Source organism: Elephas maximus, chromosome X (genome assembly GCF_024166365.1).
Source record: "Elephas maximus indicus isolate mEleMax1 chromosome X, mEleMax1 primary haplotype, whole genome shotgun sequence".
NCBI lineage: Eukaryota > Metazoa > Chordata > Mammalia > Proboscidea > Elephantidae > Elephas > Elephas maximus.
The window spans coordinates 33,002,585-33,020,718 of record NC_064846.1 but is presented as its reverse complement, the minus strand read 5'-3'; the positions used below and the strand labels follow the sequence as shown (position 1 = coordinate 33,020,718).

The 18,134-nt window shown below is 39.2% G+C and overlaps 1 protein-coding gene and 1 pseudogene across 7 annotated transcripts in view; one reads left to right on the top strand and one right to left on the bottom strand.

Moving 5' to 3' along the window:
- Positions 1 to 11,733: 11,733 nt before the first annotated feature.
- THOC2 (THO complex subunit 2) overlaps positions 11,734 to 18,134 on the bottom strand; it is a 112,789-nt gene continuing 106,388 nt past the window's right edge. For 5 of the 7 annotated variants that reach the window (XM_049871368.1, XM_049871372.1, XM_049871373.1 and 2 more), the window contains exon 39: positions 14,359 to 14,502. The gene's annotated coding sequence lies outside the window, so the exon portion shown is untranslated. The other 2 variants (XM_049871370.1, XM_049871369.1) reach the window with 2 other exon arrangements.
- Positions 13,894 to 14,609, top strand: LOC126068673 (tyrosine-protein kinase Fer-like; annotated as a pseudogene).

The window sequence follows — 18,134 nt, the reverse complement described above, 5'->3', positions numbered from 1 at the left end:
GACTGTGACTCTCTATTCTGGTGATTCAAGGTAGACTGCTGTTCACCTGACCTAAAATTCATCCATTTGTACAGATCAAATAATGCCTATTTCACTCCTAGGGACACCATGACTAAGTAGCCAATGCCATAAGTCCATATGAGTCAGACTATTCGGATTACTGCTTTGACTCTGCTGTCCATAACCATTACCATGCCCACCTTGTCTTTGTCGACTGAGTGCAGCCACTTGGCCCCTACTACCATGGGGTTCAATCAGCCCTATTGTAGTTAGGTGTGTTAATTCAGTTACGGCAGTTCCCACTGTCAAATCTGATTTATAAAAAATAGTAATCACAGCAGTCTTCAAGGAGGCTGGAGCTCCCTTTCACAAATTTGTTCTTCACCTTTGTGGTAAAAGGTGTGTCCTCTGGACACTCCGTGTGTGGGTCTGTGGGTCTAACCTGGTAAATCCACTCTAGCATGCCAATTTACCTAAGCCTTTGGATACCTTCTTCTACAGTATACCAAGGCAGGTCTGGTACTTCAACTTGATTTAGTGTAGGTCACCTTGTAATTCATGCTTCAGCAACCCAACCAAATAAAACTATTAGATCCTTTCCTAACTTCTCAAGCAGTAACACTGAATGAAGAATCTGTGCTTAGTGGGCCCATATCAATAAACTCAGACTGATCTACCTTTATGTTCCTTGCACAATTATCCCATACCCTCAATACCATTCTCACACATATTCCCCAGGTTTCTGTTTGTACATATTAGAAAAGACAAGGAGTTCTTTTGGAGTGTAGTGTACCTCCTTCTGGGTCACACTTTGTACTTCACCTTTTGGGGTTCGCTGGCACTTAAGTCTAGTTATAGGTCCAGAAACCAGATTCAAAAAAAAAAAAAAAAAACCAAACCCACTGCCGTCGAGTTGATTCCAACTCATAGCGACCTTATAGGACAGAGTAGAACTGTCCCATAGAGTTTCGAAGGAGTGGTTGGTGGATTCAAACTGCCAACCTTCTGGTTAGCAGGCAAACTCTTAACCACTGTACTACCAGGGCTTGGAAGCCAGAATCTGTAGTGTGGAATTGCTTGGAGAATATTCAGCATTGTCTTGCAAAGCATCTGCCTCAGGCAATGCCCCAGGCAATGACTCAGAAAAGGGCTCTTTAGAGGCAGCTGAGCTAATCTCATTAGATGGGAATGGAGGGTCTAATGGTTTTTCTGGGCAGCGTGTTTTAGCAGACAAACATGAAGTAATCTCTTCAGATGGGAGTGGTCCTGTTGACAGGAGTGATTCCATGGAATTTAGGGGCTCAGTGTCTCCAGGTTCCTGATTATCTGCCCATATGTCCCCACCCCAAGTTTCAGGGTCCCATTTCTTCCCAATCAATGCCCTCGCTTTAACTTCATACACCTCTCGAAGTTGACAGTTGAGTTGGCATCATAATTCAGCTACCCTTAGAATAAGACTCTGTGTTTGGTTTTCGGTAATATCAGCTCTGTTACTCCAAAAAAAAAAAAAAAAAGGTTTTCTTTCAAAGCACAAGTCGGAACTTTGAGGTCGTTTATGCAGCACTTTAGCTTTGACTCTAAAGCTCTGAGCGCATCTCTTTCCTTCACCAGTTTGTCTACCGAATGTAGGACCAACCAACCAGCTTCCTTATACTTCTCATTATGACAAAACTGTAGAAAGATATCACAGCTGTTCACTCAGAGCCTCACCTTCACCAATACCTGATCTACTGGTGTTGATATTTTGCATATCTGTATTGCACCTCACACAGTGGATTAACAGTGCCCTCTTTACTACTGGAAACAGAGTCATCAATATCTTTAAGACTAACCAGACTTGAGAACCAATTTAAAAAACTCATCCTTACCATTTTGTTTCTCTAGAACCACTCTTGGTACCAAATGTCTTAGGCTGAGTTCTCTAGAGAAGCAAAACCAATAAAGTGTATAAATATATAGACAGATTTATACCAAGGGAATGGCTCACATGGTTGTAGAGGCTGGAATGTCCCAAGTCTGTGGATCAGAATAGAGGCTTCTCCTGATTCACGTAGCCACAGGGGCTGGTGAACCCAAGATCGGTACGTTGGAGAGCAGGGCTCTTGCTCACAGGCTGTGGAGATGGACAAATCCCAAGATCGGCAGGCAAGACAGCAGGTAAGCTGCTAGCTCAAGTCCCAAGAACCAGAGGTCAGACAGTGGTCAGCTGCTGGATTCAGGGCAGGCAAAAGCCAGAACATCCGCTTATATTCAGATGCAGGCCACACGCCCAAAGATACTCCCTTTCAACTGATTGGCTACTCACAGCAGATCCCATCATGGGGGTGATCACCTATCAAATCTCAACAGGGAAGTGATCACAACACTGTACGACTGCCAAAACATGGAGAATCATGGTCCAGCCAAGTTGACACACAATCTCAACCATCACACCATTTTTAAAATAAAGGAAAACAATGGAATCAAATATACCATGCAAAAGCCAAACAAAGGAAAGCTGAAGAGACTATATTAATATCACACAAAGTAAACTTTGGAACAAGTAATATTACCAGTGATAAAGAACATTTCATATTGATAAAGGCATCAATTCACCAAGAGTACGTAATTCTAAATGTGTATGCACTTAATAACAAAGTTTCAAAGCACATGAAGCAAAAGACAAAAATGAAAAGAAAAATAAGACAAATCCACAATTACAGTTGTAGATTTCAATATTCTTCTCTGAGTAATTGACAGAACAGGCAGACAGAAAATCAGCAAGACTATAGAAGACACAGACCTAACTAGCATTTATAGAATACCACACTGAACAAGAACAGTGTCATGGATTGAATTGTGTCCCCCCAAAACATCTGTCAACTTAGCTGGGCCATGATATTCAGTGTTGTGTGATTGTCCACCATTTTATGTGATTTTCCTATATGTTGTAAATTCTATCACTATGATGTAATAAGATCGGTTAGTGGCAGTTATACTGATGAGATCTATAAGACTAGATAGTGTCTTGAGCCAATCTCTTTTGAAATATAAAAGAGAGAAGCAAGCAGAGAGACAGGGGAACCTCATACCACCAAGAAAGTAGCGCCAGGAGCACAGTGCTTCCTTTGGACTTGAGGTTCCTGTGCTGAGATGCTCCCAGACCAAGGGAAGACTGATGACAAGGACTTTCCTCCAGGGCTTACAGAGAAAGCCTTCCCCTGGAGCTGGTGTCTTGAATTCAGACTTCTAGCCTACTGGACTGCGACAGAATAAACTTCTCTTTGTTAAAGCCATCCACTTGTGGTATTTCTGTCATAGCAGCATAGATGACTAAGACAAACAGAATACACATTCTTTCCAAATACACGTGGAATATCCACGATGGTAGGCTAAATTCTGGACCATAAACAACTCTCAGTAAATTTAAGAGGATCTGAATAATTCAAAATACATTCTTTGACCACAATGGAATTAAAGTAGATGTCAATAACAGAAGGATATTTGAAAATTCACTAAGTATTTAGAAATTAAGCACACTTCTACATAACCCATGGGTCAAAGAAAAAAACTACAAGTTAGAAAATATTTACAGCTGAATGAAAATGAAAAGGCCACATGTCAAAATTTGTGTGATGTAGCTAAATCCGTGGTTAGAGAGAAATTTATAGCATGAAATCATTAGATGCTTACACAAATTCCCAGTCATTTATATCAGTATATTATCCAAGGAAAAACTAGGAATGGAGGCCAAAACCTAGCCCTGAATACAACTGTAATCATAGAAAAGTGAACTACTGCAGATAAAAGTTAAAGGAAAAGGTCTATGTGATAATAAAAGTAGCTCTGAGCTAACTCCAAATTGCTTATCATGGTAGTAGGTGTCTGCTGACAATAAATCTAGACTAACAAGAAGTTAGGTCCAGGAAGGTCAGTGGGGCTAGGCTGAAGAATACAGGGAGTCAGCAAAAACAAGAGCAACATGGGCTAGCAAAATTGATGAACTCTGATCCCAGGGTAGAGGCTGTTGCTTTTACTTTAAAAATATTCCTTGCTGGGCATGGGTTGTCCCGGGGCTTAATAAATTTATCACCTGCCGAAACAAGAACGCTCTAGGTGGTTTCTGCCCCTGATTAAAGGACAGAGATGCTGGGATTGCAGGCTGGTTAAACTCAGTAATTCATTCCCAATGCCATCCCTATATTAGAATCACCTCAAGGACTGTTTAAAAAATATTATCCTCACCCCAATAATATCTGATTCAATATATTTCAGTTAAGGACCTAGTTTCCCCAATAATTCTGATTTTGATGATTCGCAGTTTGGAAACTTGTTAGGTTATGTTGTTAGGTGCTGTCGATTGGGGTCCGACTCAAAGCAACCCTATGTACAACAGAACGAAACACTGCCCAGTCCTGTGCCATCCTCATGATCATTGTTAGGCTTGAGACCATTGTTGCAGCCACTGTGTCAATCCATCTCCTGGAGGGTCTCCCTGTTTTTCACTGGCCTCTACTTTACCAAGCATGATGTCTGTCTTAGTTATCTACTACTGCCATAACAGAAATACCACAAGTGGATGGCTTTAACAAAGAGAAATTTATTGTCTCAAACAAAATCTAGTAGGCTAAATGTTCAAATTCAGGGCACCAGCTCCAGGGAAAGGCATTCTGTCAGCTCTGGAGGAAGGTCCTTGTCATCAGTATTCCTCTGGTCTAGGAGCTACTCAAAACAGGGATGCCAGGTCCAAAGGATGTGCTACACTCCCAGTACTTCTTTCTTGGTGATACGAGGTCCCAATGTGTCTCTGCTCGCCTCTCTTTTATATCTCAAGAGAGATTGGCTCAAGACACAATCCAATCTTGTAGATTGAGTCTTGCCTCATTAACATTTAGTTGTTCTTGTTAGGTGCTGTCAATCCCAACTCATAACAATCCTACGTACAATGGAACAAAATGCTGCCTGATCCACCGCCACCTCACAATCCTTGTTATGCTTGAGCCCATTGTTGCAGCCACCCTGTCAATCCAACTCACTGAGGGTCTTCCTCTTTCTCTCTGACCCTCTACTTTACCGAGCATGATGTCCTTCTCCAGAAACTGATCCATCCTGATAACATGTCCAAAGTATGTGAGATGAAGTCTCGCCATCCATGCTTCTAAGGAGCTTTCTGGCTGTACTTCTTGCAAGACAGATTTGTTTGTTCTTTTGGCAGTCCATGGTCTATTCAACATTCTTCACCAACATCACAATTCAAAGGCACCAATTCTTCTTCGGTCTTCCTTATTCATTGTCCAGCTTTCACATGCACATGAGGTGAGTGAAAACACCATCGCTTGGGTCAGGCACATCTTAGTCTTTAAGGTGACATCTTTGCTTTCCAACACTTTACAGAGAGGTCTTTTGCAGATTTGCCAAATGCAATGCGTCTTTTGATTTCTTGACTGCTGCTTCCATGGGTGTTGACTGTGGATTCAAGTAAAATGAAATTCTTGACAACTTTAATCTTTTCCTCCCTTATCATGATGTTGCTTATTGGTCCAGTTGTCCGGATTTTTATTTTATGTTGAGGCTTAATCCATACCGAAGGCTGGTCTTTGATCTTCATCAGTAAGTGCTTCAAGGCCTCTTCACTTTCAGAAAGCAAGGTTGTGTCACCTGCATAACACAGTTTGTTAATGAGTCTTCTTCCAATCCTGATGCCACATTCTTTTTCATATAGTCCAGTTTCTCAGATTATTTGCTCAGGATACAGATTGAAGAGGTATGGCGAAAGGATACAACCCTGACGCACATCATTCCTGACTTTAAACCACGCAGTATCCTCTTGTTCTATGTAACGGTTCCTCATGAGCACAATTACACGTTCTGAAATTCCCATTCTTCACAATGTTATCCATAATTTGTTATGATCCACACAAATGTCTGCTTGGTCAATAAAACACAGGTAAACATCCTTCTGGTATTCTCTGCTTTCAGCCAGGATCCATTTGACATCAGCAACGATCTCTCGTGTTCCACATTCTCTTCTGAATGTGGCTTGAATCTCTGGCAGTTCTCTGCCGATATTCTACCGCAGCCACTTTTGAATGATTTTCAGCAAAATTTTACTTGCTTTTAATATTAATGACATTGTTCAATAATTTCCACATTCAGTTGGATCAGCTTTCTTGGGAATGGGCATAAATACAGATCTCTTCCAGTCATTTGGCCAGGTAGCTGTCTTCCAAATTTCTTGGCACAGACAAGTGAGCACTTCCAGTGCTGCATCTGTTGGTTGAAACATCCCAATTGGTAAATTCTGTCAATTCCTGGAGCACTGTTTTTCACCAATGCCTTCAGTGCAGTTTGGACGTCTTCCTTCAGTACCATCGGTTCCTGATCATATACTACCTCCTGAAACGGTTGAATGTCAACCAGTTCTTTTCGGTATAGTGACTTTGTGTATTCCTTCCATCTTCTTTTGATGCTTCCTGTGTTGTTTAATATTTTCCGTGTAGAATATTTCAGTTTTGCAACTCAAGGCTTGGATTTTTTCTTCAGTTCTTTCAGCTTGAGAAATGCTCAGTGTGTTCTTCCCTTTTGGTTTTCTACCTCCAGGTCTTTGCACATGTCATTATAATACTTTACTTTGTCTTCTCGACGCAAGCCCCCACAGTACGACAAACTGACAGATGCATTGGGGTCTACTACGTACTGCATAAAATTAGGATTATGAAGGCCCTGTACATAGTACAATAGCATTCTTGTTAAAGTATATGAAAATTGTGAGGGAGGCTGTCAGTGTGATACTCAAGCCCCCAGACAACTAGCTGTCATCTGACAAAAAACAGGGGTCAGACTAAGCTAGGGGTTATGTACCAGGTCATTTTCTAGCTATTTCTGACTTGCATTGATGTATTTCTTAGGTTTATGTGCCCTGTGCCTAATCAGAATCTTCTTCTTTCCTTGTTATATTCACCATCTTTATTTAGCAGCACATCAAATAAATTAAGCTTTTTCAAGCTGACTCATGTAGAAATGGCTGTTAAGGCTTAAAACAGTATCTAAAAATCAGGACGGAAAATCAAGTATTTGTACATTAAAGTATATCCTCTCGGGTCATCTTGCTTCCTTCTGCCACTACTTCCAATATCCCTTCTCTTGATATTCTTAATTATCATGTCTATTTATGTCTGTAAGTATAGCAAAATATGTATTCAATTGGCATGAATTAGCATCTTTTAAGCAGCTCCTCTTTTTATTTTCAATTCTAGACCCAACAGAATCTCTTTGGCCCTGACATGTAGTGTCTCTAGAAATGTTATCAATTTTAAAAATTAAACATTTAATTTTAACAATGCAGTATCTAATATAATAACAAAAAGCACAAAGGACAAAATAAATGGGACCTCATAAAAATTTTTTAAAAACTTTTGTGCATCGAAAGACTTTACCAAGAAAGTAAAATGATAAGCTACCAACTACGCGACGATCTTTGGAAACCATATATCTGACAAGAATCTAATCACCAAAACACACATAAGACTTCGACAACTTAACTACAAAAAGGCAACATAATCATAAAATGGGAAAAGGACTTGAACAGACATTTCACCAAAGAAAATGTTCAAATGGTCACCAAACACATGAAAAGATGCTCAATGTCATTAGGCATCAAAAAGATGCACATCAAAACCACAATGAGATACCATTTCATTCCCACTAGGATGGCTAAGATAAAAACAATAATAAATGTTGTCAAGGATGCAGGGAAACTGGAACCCTTACCCATTGCTGGTGGCAATGCAAAATGGTACAGCCATTGAGCAGAACAGTGTGGTGGTTCCTCAAAAAATTAAAAATAGAACTACCATAAGAGAACTACCATATGAACTAGCAATTCCACTCCTAGGTATGTACCCAAAAGACGTGAAAGCAGAGACTCAGACTTGTACACCAATGTTCATTGTAGCACTACTCACAATAGCCAAAAGGTGGGAACAATCTAAATGCCCAACAATGGATAAACGGATAAGCAAAATGTGGTACATACTTACAATGGAATACTACCCAGCCAGTAGGAGAAATAAAGCCTTGATAAATGCTACAGGATGGATGGAACTGGGAGACATTTATGCTGAAAGACAAACATTGCATAACTTCACTTACAGAAAAAGACAAGAAAAAGTTGATGTAGAGACCAAAGTTTATTAGTCATTACCAGGGGTGCGAGGGAGGAGGAAGGGGGGGAGGTTAAAGGTGATGGAAATAATCACATCCATTAAGGGTAGAACTGCACAGCTGTTAACTGTGATTGCTGCCAGTAGGTTATAAAAAGTTGAATTGGCAAAGAAAAAAAAAACATTTAAAGCATTCTTCTGATAAGTGATGAGATGGAATATTAAGTGGCTGTAATGAGCTTCACTCTAAGGGGCAGTCCTGGACATCAGTATCCACAAAAATGGAGGGGGGAGATCAAAGGCTGAACACAGCTGTTAAACTGAGATCTTGTTCATGTTACTGGTTTTATGGGAACATGCCTATGAAGAGGAAGGCTAGCACAAAGCCCAGTTTAAGAGCCCTGTTCCAAATATTCAAAAATATTTTCTTGTACTGAACCCAATCAATCATCGGGAGACCTGGCTGCCTGGACCACATGTTTTGGTGTCATTGTAGAAATACTCTTATTGGGAAAAACTGAGGTGCTGGTCATCAGGGCCAATACAAGATACATCCCCATTGTTTTATTTTTGGAAAAGACATGGCTTCTTTATGATAATCCAAAGGGGAAGTTTCTTTCAGGCCTCAGTGTCAGGAAATACTATTCTCCACTGCCACTAGCTTTTTATTTAGTGGACACCGCAATTCCTCTAAGTGACCACATTACTTTCTCTATGTGGCCTCTCAGAGCCAAATCATAGCCCAAGTATACACTTTTGGGGGGTATTAACCTCACTTGGGATATTTTTACCCAGAAACCAAATTTTCTCGTTAAAAAAAAAAAATCTTGTATTGCAAGTTTTTACATAAATCCTTTTTGGACCATGATGGGGTGGAATAAAACAATTACACAATTATTGGAAAAAAAATAAGACCAAGAGGATTTCCACCCATACATGGCTAAATAAAGTGATGCCTTGAAATAGAAAAAGGCCCTCTACCACGGACCAGTGACTTTTCCAACAATAAGCTGCAAATCACTTGTAGCTCATTTGCCAAGGCAAGGCAAGCTGCTCTAACTTTTGCCCCTACTATTTGCCTTGGGCAAATCTGCCGCAAAAGACCTCTTTTTAAAGTGTTGAAAAACAAAGATGTCACCTTGAGGACTAAGGTGTGCCTGACCCAAGCCATGGTGTTTTCAATCGGCTCATATGCATGCGAAAGCTGGACAATGAATAAGGAAGACCGAAGAAGAATTGACACCTTTGAATTGTGGTGCTGGCGAAAAATATTGAATATACCATGGACTTTCAAAAGAACAATCTGTCTTGGAAGAAGTACAACCAGAATGCTCCTTAGAAGCAAGGATGGCGAGTCTGCACCTTACATACTTTGGACATGTTGTCGGGGGGGGGGGGGATCAGTCCCTGGAGAAGGACATCATACCTGGTAGAGGGTGAGCAGAAAAGACAAAGACCCTCACCGACATGGACTGACACAGCAGCTGCAACAACAGGCTCAAGCGTAACAATGATCGTGAGGATGGTGCGGGACCGGGCAGTGTTTCGTTCCGTTGTGCATAGCGTCGCTGAGTTGGAACTGACTCTATGGCACCCACCAACATTTAATCCAAGGAGTCCCTGGTTGGTGCAACTAAGTACTCAAATACTAACCAAAAGGTTGCCAGTTCAAACCCATCCAAAGGTGCCTTGGAAGACAGGCCTGGTGATCTGCTTCTAAAAGGTCCTTGAAAACTGTTATGGAGCACAGTTCTACTCTGCAACACGTAGGGTCACCATGAGTTGGTGACTTGATGGCAGCTGGTAGGTAGGTTTAATGCAAAGCAGATGGATAGACAACTATCTTCCAACTTCTCACCAGTTTCAGATAGACAGGTTCAGGGTTATATAGGTTTTGATTGCTTTGGAACAAAACCCAGAAAAAGTTGTTACCTCAAGATCTACTGAGCTATATTAATTGTGCTCCTACCTTTTTGATAACCAAGTGAAAGCTAAAGACCCAGAAGAATACACATATCACAAATTTGCATTCAATTTCTGGGGGTCCATAAATGTCCTCCAAGCCCATTTATGAGCCCAAAGTTAAGAACTTCTAGAAAATGGACAAGCCTGAAGAACAGCCACTAGAACTCAGCCTAAGTTCTGAGAAATTCGGCATATTACATGATATTCAGGTAAAAGGTTCAAAGATGAGTTGTGGATCAGGAATATTTCCTGCTCATATTACTTGGTAATAAAATATTCATACTGTGACATCTGCCTCAAAATATCCTGCTTTGCTCTTCATTCCCTGATTATATATAAAGCAGTAAGCCCTGTCTCAGCCTTTCTCCTTATCCTAGTCTATTTTTCCTCAGAGCTCATCTCACCACCTAACATAAATGCCGTCAACCTCCACTAACTAGAACGGAAGCTCCATGAGAGCAGGGACTTTGTTTTGTTCATGGCTGTACCTCTGGCGCTGTGGTGCACAAATACTTTTATTTTTTCAATGAATCTTCTCTAGGACTCTCTACTCTCTATAGCAAGGTTAGAACTCTCTATAGCAAGGTTTAATAAACTACAGTCTGCATGCCAAATCCCACTCCTGTTTTTGTAAATACTGGAACTCAGTCAGGGTCATTTATTTACATATTGTCTATGGCTGCTTTCATGCTACCAGGGCAGAGTTCAGTAGTTCCAAGAGAGACCATATGGCCTACAAAGCCTCCAACACTCACAATCCGGCCCTTTACAGAAGTTTGCTGACCCCCTACAGCACTCACTGGACTTTTATTTTCCCAGCTAGACTGGAAGCACCTTAGGGGCACGGTCTTACACAAATACAGATTTCTTATTTCCAAAATCATTATTGCTGCACAGCTAAATCCAAAGATTTAACATGCTAGATTTTCCATTCGCAATGCATTTCTACCAAGGCCACAACCAAAGACTGCCTGTGTTCAACCATTTGGGGGACAGGGAGAAGAGATACTGATGTTAAATAGTAAAATTTCTAGTTCAAATGCACAATCATGTGACCTTTAAAATGAAAAAGTGAAAGCAATGCAATACCTGGAAAGCTCTTCCCTGATGTTTCAGATGAATTTGAGGTGAACCATATTTTCTTAACACCGAAATCACTCTAACGAAGTATTTATTTTTATGCCAGCAAATTATGGCTGTTCAATAGTGACTGAATGGATCGCTCTCTCATAAATATTCTGCTCAACCAATTTTTGCAAATTATTAACTACCTGAAAAGCAGTACTGAGATACATATATATACATATCCCTTTGCCAATTCTAAAATATGCTCAGCATTTCTCAGCAAATTACATCCTTTTTATCATTCTCTGCAATTTTTAATAGGCAAGGTATCATTGGTTCCAAGGAATGAAAAACTAAATGGATAATTCTAGGCATGATTTCAGCACAGTTTACCCCACCGCAGAGGTGATCAAAGAGAATTTTTTAATATTACTGGACATGTTATTTTAAAACACTGTAGCCCATGTACTAAGAATCCTTATGAGTTATCTTTGCTGAGGTATTCTGAATAAGCAACAACATACACAACGATGTACAATCAATTGAGAAAACTATTGTTTATTTAGAAAAAAGGTTACACTGGCATAATTCAGTAGATAAAAAAATTCTCTTTTAAAAATGTCACTGTGAAACTTTTCCAGACGAAAGTTCAGCAATACAAAGCTCCTGTAGCTGTAGAATTAAAACACAAGTAACTTCTGATTCCCCCCGACCCCGATTTGTCTCACATAATTACAAGAAAAAACATGGCAAGGGACAAATGAGCGCTGGTACTTTTTTTTCTTTTTTACAGGTTTTAATATTGTCCACGTACTATATAAAAGGATTCCTAAGCATTGCATAAGACACTGCTCCCACTTTGTTTTTAGTGACTAATATTAAAAAAGAGGCCAAATAATAAATTAAAAGTGAGTTTTAAAATGAGGTAAATTCAAAATGGTTCCATAATTGTTTATTTTCAGTCTCAACCAATAAAAAGAAAGCATTTCAGATTAAAAAAAAAAAAACCAAACCAGGCAATATTTAGTTAACCTTAAGTGAAATTCTGTACATATGTAACCTTATTTGCTTGTTGGGAACTGTAGGCAGCACATTGTGCTAAAAATATTGAACAGTTAACACTTTCAGCCATTTACTGAAAATAAACATGTAGATACGAAGCAACAAGTTAAAATACAGTAATGCACGACTCAATAATTTAAGTTTTCAGCACGGAGCAATAAAGCAGATAACTGAATAATTTAAGGAGATGAAAATGGGCCCTCTTCATTCATAATTGCTCGGCAATCTACTCAGGAAAATAAATTTCTGGTCACAGTTGAACAATTTCATTCCAATCTCACCTGAAAGAAACAAAGTGATTATATTGATAGACAGGAAGGAAGGCAGGCAGAAAAGGAGGGAGGGGAAAGGATGGGAGGAGGGAGGAAGGAAGTAGTGAAGGAGGGAAGAAAAGGGAGGAAGGAAGGAGAAAGAAAGAAGAGAGGATTGACTGGTTTAAGAAAGAAAAGTCAGTGAGTTCCATCAATAACAAATGCCTGAATTAAGTCCCCAGAAAGGGATAAAATATTTGCGTATTTCTTACTGTCCAGTCTTAGAAACCATTAAAGACAGGGACATCATGATGACTTAAAAAGAACACTTAGTATTTTGTTCATGTGAGAGGGAGGGGAGAATGGGGTGAGGAAAGAAAAAGAAAAAGCCAGAAATAAAACATTCCACAGGGGTAAGCAGTAGCTTGTCAAAAGTAAACAGAACATGGAGCAATGAAAAGGAAGCTATTTCATATGACCAACAGCCAAAGAAAAGAAATGAGAGAGAAAGAGAGAGAGAGATGCCATCACATTTTTTACAAGGACACAATTTTAATAGGAACTTATATTAAGATGCAATGTCTGCTAAATTACAAAAATTGCTTTAAAAATATATTGACTCAATTATACTCATTTTCTTTCCTTTATGTATTGACATTTTTCAAATACTGCATATTGAAATAAATTCAAAACATGATCATTACAACATGTGGCAAATAATTTCATATCTGCCTAACATTGTTCTCATTCAAATTTTAAACTAATGCTTAACGCATTAACCTTTATTGATGAAAATACTACATTCATATATTTGATAAAATCAGAGCAAGAAGGGGCCTTAGAAAATCATCACACTTTCATAAAATGCTGACAAATAATTTACATATTGTTTCTACACAAGCGTTCTATTCACACCGTGAACAATCTTGACATTACCAATTGTAACTGTGGATATACTAATGCTGAACTTACAATTTTAATACTTAAAAATCATCATTTCTGTCCATCGACTGATGAATAAACAAAATATGTTACACATTCATTCAATGGCATATTATTCAATCATAAAAAGGAATGAAGTACTGATACATGCTACGACATGGATGAGCCTTGAAAACATGATGCTAGGTGAAAGAAACCAGAAACAAAAGGCCACATATTGCATTATTCCATTTATATGAAATGTCCAAAATAGACCAAATTCATAAAGAATTCATAGTGGTTTCCAGGGGCAGAGAGGAGAGTTGGGAGTGATTGCTAATGGGTACAAGGTCTCTTTATATACACTTTTTAAATGGTGAATTTTGTTATGTGAAGTTCATCTCAGTAATAAAATTGGAAAAATAAAGGTGAATGTTCCAGTAAAGAGCATCATGGTATCAGTATGGCTATGCCTATGAGGAAAAGAAATGGGTTTCAATCATTAAGATGTCACATTGGGAGAATTACTGGGCAAGGGAAATATTGGTGACGTATTTAAGGGCACATTGAAGGATAAAATTGCTGTTGCTGTTAAAATGTGTAAAGAAGCTCTTTCCCAGGAACAGAAATTAACTTTTTTACAAGAAGCCAAAATCCTCAAGCAATATGATCATTTCAATATTTTCAAACTCATAGGAGTTTGCACACAAAGACAGCCTATCTACATCATTATGGAACCGGTTCCAGGAGGCGATTTTCTCTCCTTTCTGAGGAAAGAAGGATGAACTAAAATTCATTTAGTGAAATTTTCATTAGATGCTGCTTCTGGGTGACGTATCTCCAATAAAAACTGTATACACAGGGACCTTGCTGCAAGAAACTGCCTGGAGGCGGAAATAATGTTCTGAAAATCAGTGACTTTGGAATGTCTCGTCAAGAGGATGGTGGTGTGTATTCATCTTCTGGCTTAAAGCAGATTCCCATTAAGTGGACAGCACCAGAAGCTCTTAATTATGGGAGATATCGTTCTGAGAGTGGCGCATGGAGCTTTGGCATCCTCCTCTGGGAGACCTTCAGCTTAGGGGTCTGTCCATACCCTGGAATGACAAATCAGCAAGCACAAGAGCAAGTGGAAAGAGGATACTGGGTGTCAGCCTCTCAGCAGTGCCCAGAGGATGTTTATAAAACTATGCTCAAGTGGTAGGATTACAAACTTGAAAACTGCCCCAAGTTCAGTGAACTTCAAAAAGAGCTAGGTGCTGTCAAGAAGAAAGTCACACAGTGATGAAACAGTGTCACGCTCAGCCACTGGGACTCCATCTTCCAGCAGAGCAGTAGTTTTCTTCTCATTGAGTTTATACCATACCACATTACCTCAACATTCTTCAAAGGTTATTTTTATTAACTATTGTTTTAAATATGTGCCACTTTAACCATTGTGAATAAGAAAGCACAGGCTGTAAATGTAAAGAATCACACAGATCTCTTTTTCATACCTAGGACTATCGATGTTTCTCAAGTGTTTTCTACTGCAGGCTCAGTTCACAGTCTCCTGTCCTATTAAATGGACACCTACCTATTGGTGCTATAAACTGCATTGGTAATGCCATGTTCACAAGAAATGCTTAAACAAAATGTGGCTTTCTAATCTGCTGAGACAAGATTCTACTTGTAAACATCATTTTATATTGGGAATTATCTTGGGCCACTGGGTTTTCTCTCTCTTTTTTTTCCAGAAATAGGCCTTGCTCTATCAGTAGGGCTATCATTTCCCTATGTTCTATCATGCCCTCTCCTCCTCTGTCAAGGAATCAGAAAACTATGCATGAAATGCCCTCAAAGAGTACCCTCTGAGAGTTGAGGGTGCTGCTTTTAAATAACGTTATGGAGAGCTGTGACAGCAAAAAGCAAATTTGAAAGGAGGATGATCTGGAGAAAAGAACAGCTAGAGCAGTGATCAAGGCAGAAAAGCTGTATATATAAGATCAGCCTTCTTATCAAAGGTACGCCTTTATACACACACACACTTTTTAATTTTATGCTCAGAATAAATGTGCGTACAGGGGACAGTCATGCTCAGGGGTCAATGTGACATGGGAGACTTTTTGAAGTGCTCGTGCCTATGTCCAGATTAAAAAAAAAGAGCACCTTACAGTCTACCTTAAGTGGAAAAGCAAGGAAACAGAAAATCCCTTCTGCCCTGAATATCAGTGCACAGAACCCACACCCAATACTTTTAAATAAGGGATGATAATGAAAAGAAAAATGGTTTGCATCAACATTTCAATCTCCTAACAAAGGTTTTGTATACATTCAATGATTACTACATACAGACCAAAATGAAAGTATAATAAGCTTGCCCTCAAAAAATATGTTGGAGCACACAAAGTGACTTCTTTTTAATCAGTATGGCTTTCCCTTCTAACAGATGTTATAAATAAACTGAACCTTCTTTTGATAAAATAGCAGAAAATAAAAGCCAATATTCCTCCTCATCAATGTTCACACCAGATACCAAAGAGAAACATTTAATACCTCGGGAGTAGGTGGTCCTCTACGTAAAGTTAACAGAGTATCTGAAACATAGCAAGTAATACAAAAAAAATAGTTGACTGATTAGAAAGAAGAGATGCAGGTATTGCCTTCAAAAAGATCCCAATCTAGGGAGGGGGGCTATGCAACCATGTAATAAAATCTTATATATACTCATACATACATAGGAATCAGTGACTAGGACTCTGCAGGCAAGCTCATGTGTAAGCAATTAGAAAGAAACTTAATCAAACATTCCCTACTCCAACACATATTACCAGCATCTAGGGCTATGCCTCAACCGGGTAGTACATTCCTAAATTTAAAACTCTTTGAGCACTTGGTAGGTCAGTTTCCAAGTATGGACTGAATAAAACAATGGCTTAAAGCAGGAGTTGCAAAACCAGTTGTGGGTTGGGTGGGGACTGACTGTGCTGCACTGAAAAAAAGGTCCATGGCCTAAACAGGAAAAATTATAGGTCGAAGCCCTGCTAGAAACCTAATTTCCCTCTTTGAAAACAAGAGCAGTGTATGTGCTGCATAATAGCAACCAAATTTCTTGCCAGACGGATTTTGGGCAGAGTCAGAAACAATGGTGTCCTGCTAAAAGATAGCGGCCGACCACACTGCTTTGAATGTGTGTCACTCTCCACAGTCCTGCAAATAATCCAAACTCATGTATCAGGCTCCTCAATGGGCTCACTACGCCTCTTCCAAGTCTACCATTCCAGGGCTTCGACCTGTAATTTTTCCAGTTCCAGTTATCGTTCCAGATCATCCAAATTGTAAAAACTCGGTTCTGTTCCAGTTTCGCTTCAGCGGCTATGACTGAATCAGTCTGAACTGGCTCAAAGCCCTGGGTTAAAGGCGAAGCAGCCAGTGATGTTCAAGTGATTAGTCAAGGAGTGGCAAGATGAATCTGGATGAAGACTTTAGCAATAAAAGGTAACAGAAGATGCAGAACTCGGAGGATAAGCAAAAAGAGTTTTGTAACTAAAAATATGAAACAGGAAAAGAAGACATAACACTGCAAGTAATTTAATCTGAGCCATATTGGTATACCATATTTTCTTAGTTCTAATATGATCATTTTAATGTCTCAGAAATCGGGGTGATATTTAGAAATCAATGTTATTTCTCTACCCACTCCTGTCAAAAAATGTTCTAGAAACTAACAATGAGTCTTAGAATAAATGACATCTCTGAATCATGGAAATGTGAAATAGGCAGCAGCTCTCTTTCCCATAGGATGAAAAATAAATAAAAGAGGGAGCGGGGTGGAAATGATTTAGAAGTAGCCTATAGGTAGATGGTGCCAATGAGAAATGATGAGACCTCTACACAAAAAGGAAGAAAAATAGAAAACACTTGACCAACCCTAGAATGTATCCAGATAGGAAGCAGCCAGAAAAAGGAAGAATCAACCAGAGCCTCAAAAAACTAGAGTCTACTTAAGAAGAAAAGTATAGTACATAGTTGTCAGCAAGAAATTTAACAGGGTGAACATCAAACTAAATGTATTTTAAAAGGATATCTGAATCTAGAAGCTTTGCTACAAGGCCACTAGCCAAACACCAATCCATGGCCAGTCTTTTCATGCCTTTGGTCCTGAAAAATTCTGTAGAAAAGTAAAGTACAAATCCACGGCCAACATGAGAGAAAACGCAAAGGAAAAAAAAAAAAAAACCTATAGCATAATCTTCACATACCAAAGGTTAATATTTAGGTACTAAGTAAAGAGAGAGTATAAAATCACAGTGAAAGATGTGAGATGTGACAATGGTAGGCCCATTCCTAGTGAAGATATGAGAGGTAGGGCATTTTGGGAGACAGTTACAATTGAAGAATGGGCAACGATTTTTTTTTATATAATCTTCCTAATTAAAAAAAAACTCTATGAAATTAAAAATGCCCTCTCATAATTCTAGTTTACCCTACTCTACTACTTAGTTAACACGCACAGAATAATAAAGCCGTAAAACCACACCACTGATCAGGAGGTTACCTATTTGGCAACCTCAAGTACCAGTTTTGCAGCCAAAATAAGTATTACAAAATTCATACCCTAAAGCTCATTCCCTTGTACAGAGCTGGTTCTCAGACATTTCTCAAACAACTCTAACAGCCTTGGTCATCTATCCGATTTCATAAAAGACTAGAAGCAGCAAATGGTATTTGCGGTGAGGGGGTTACCATG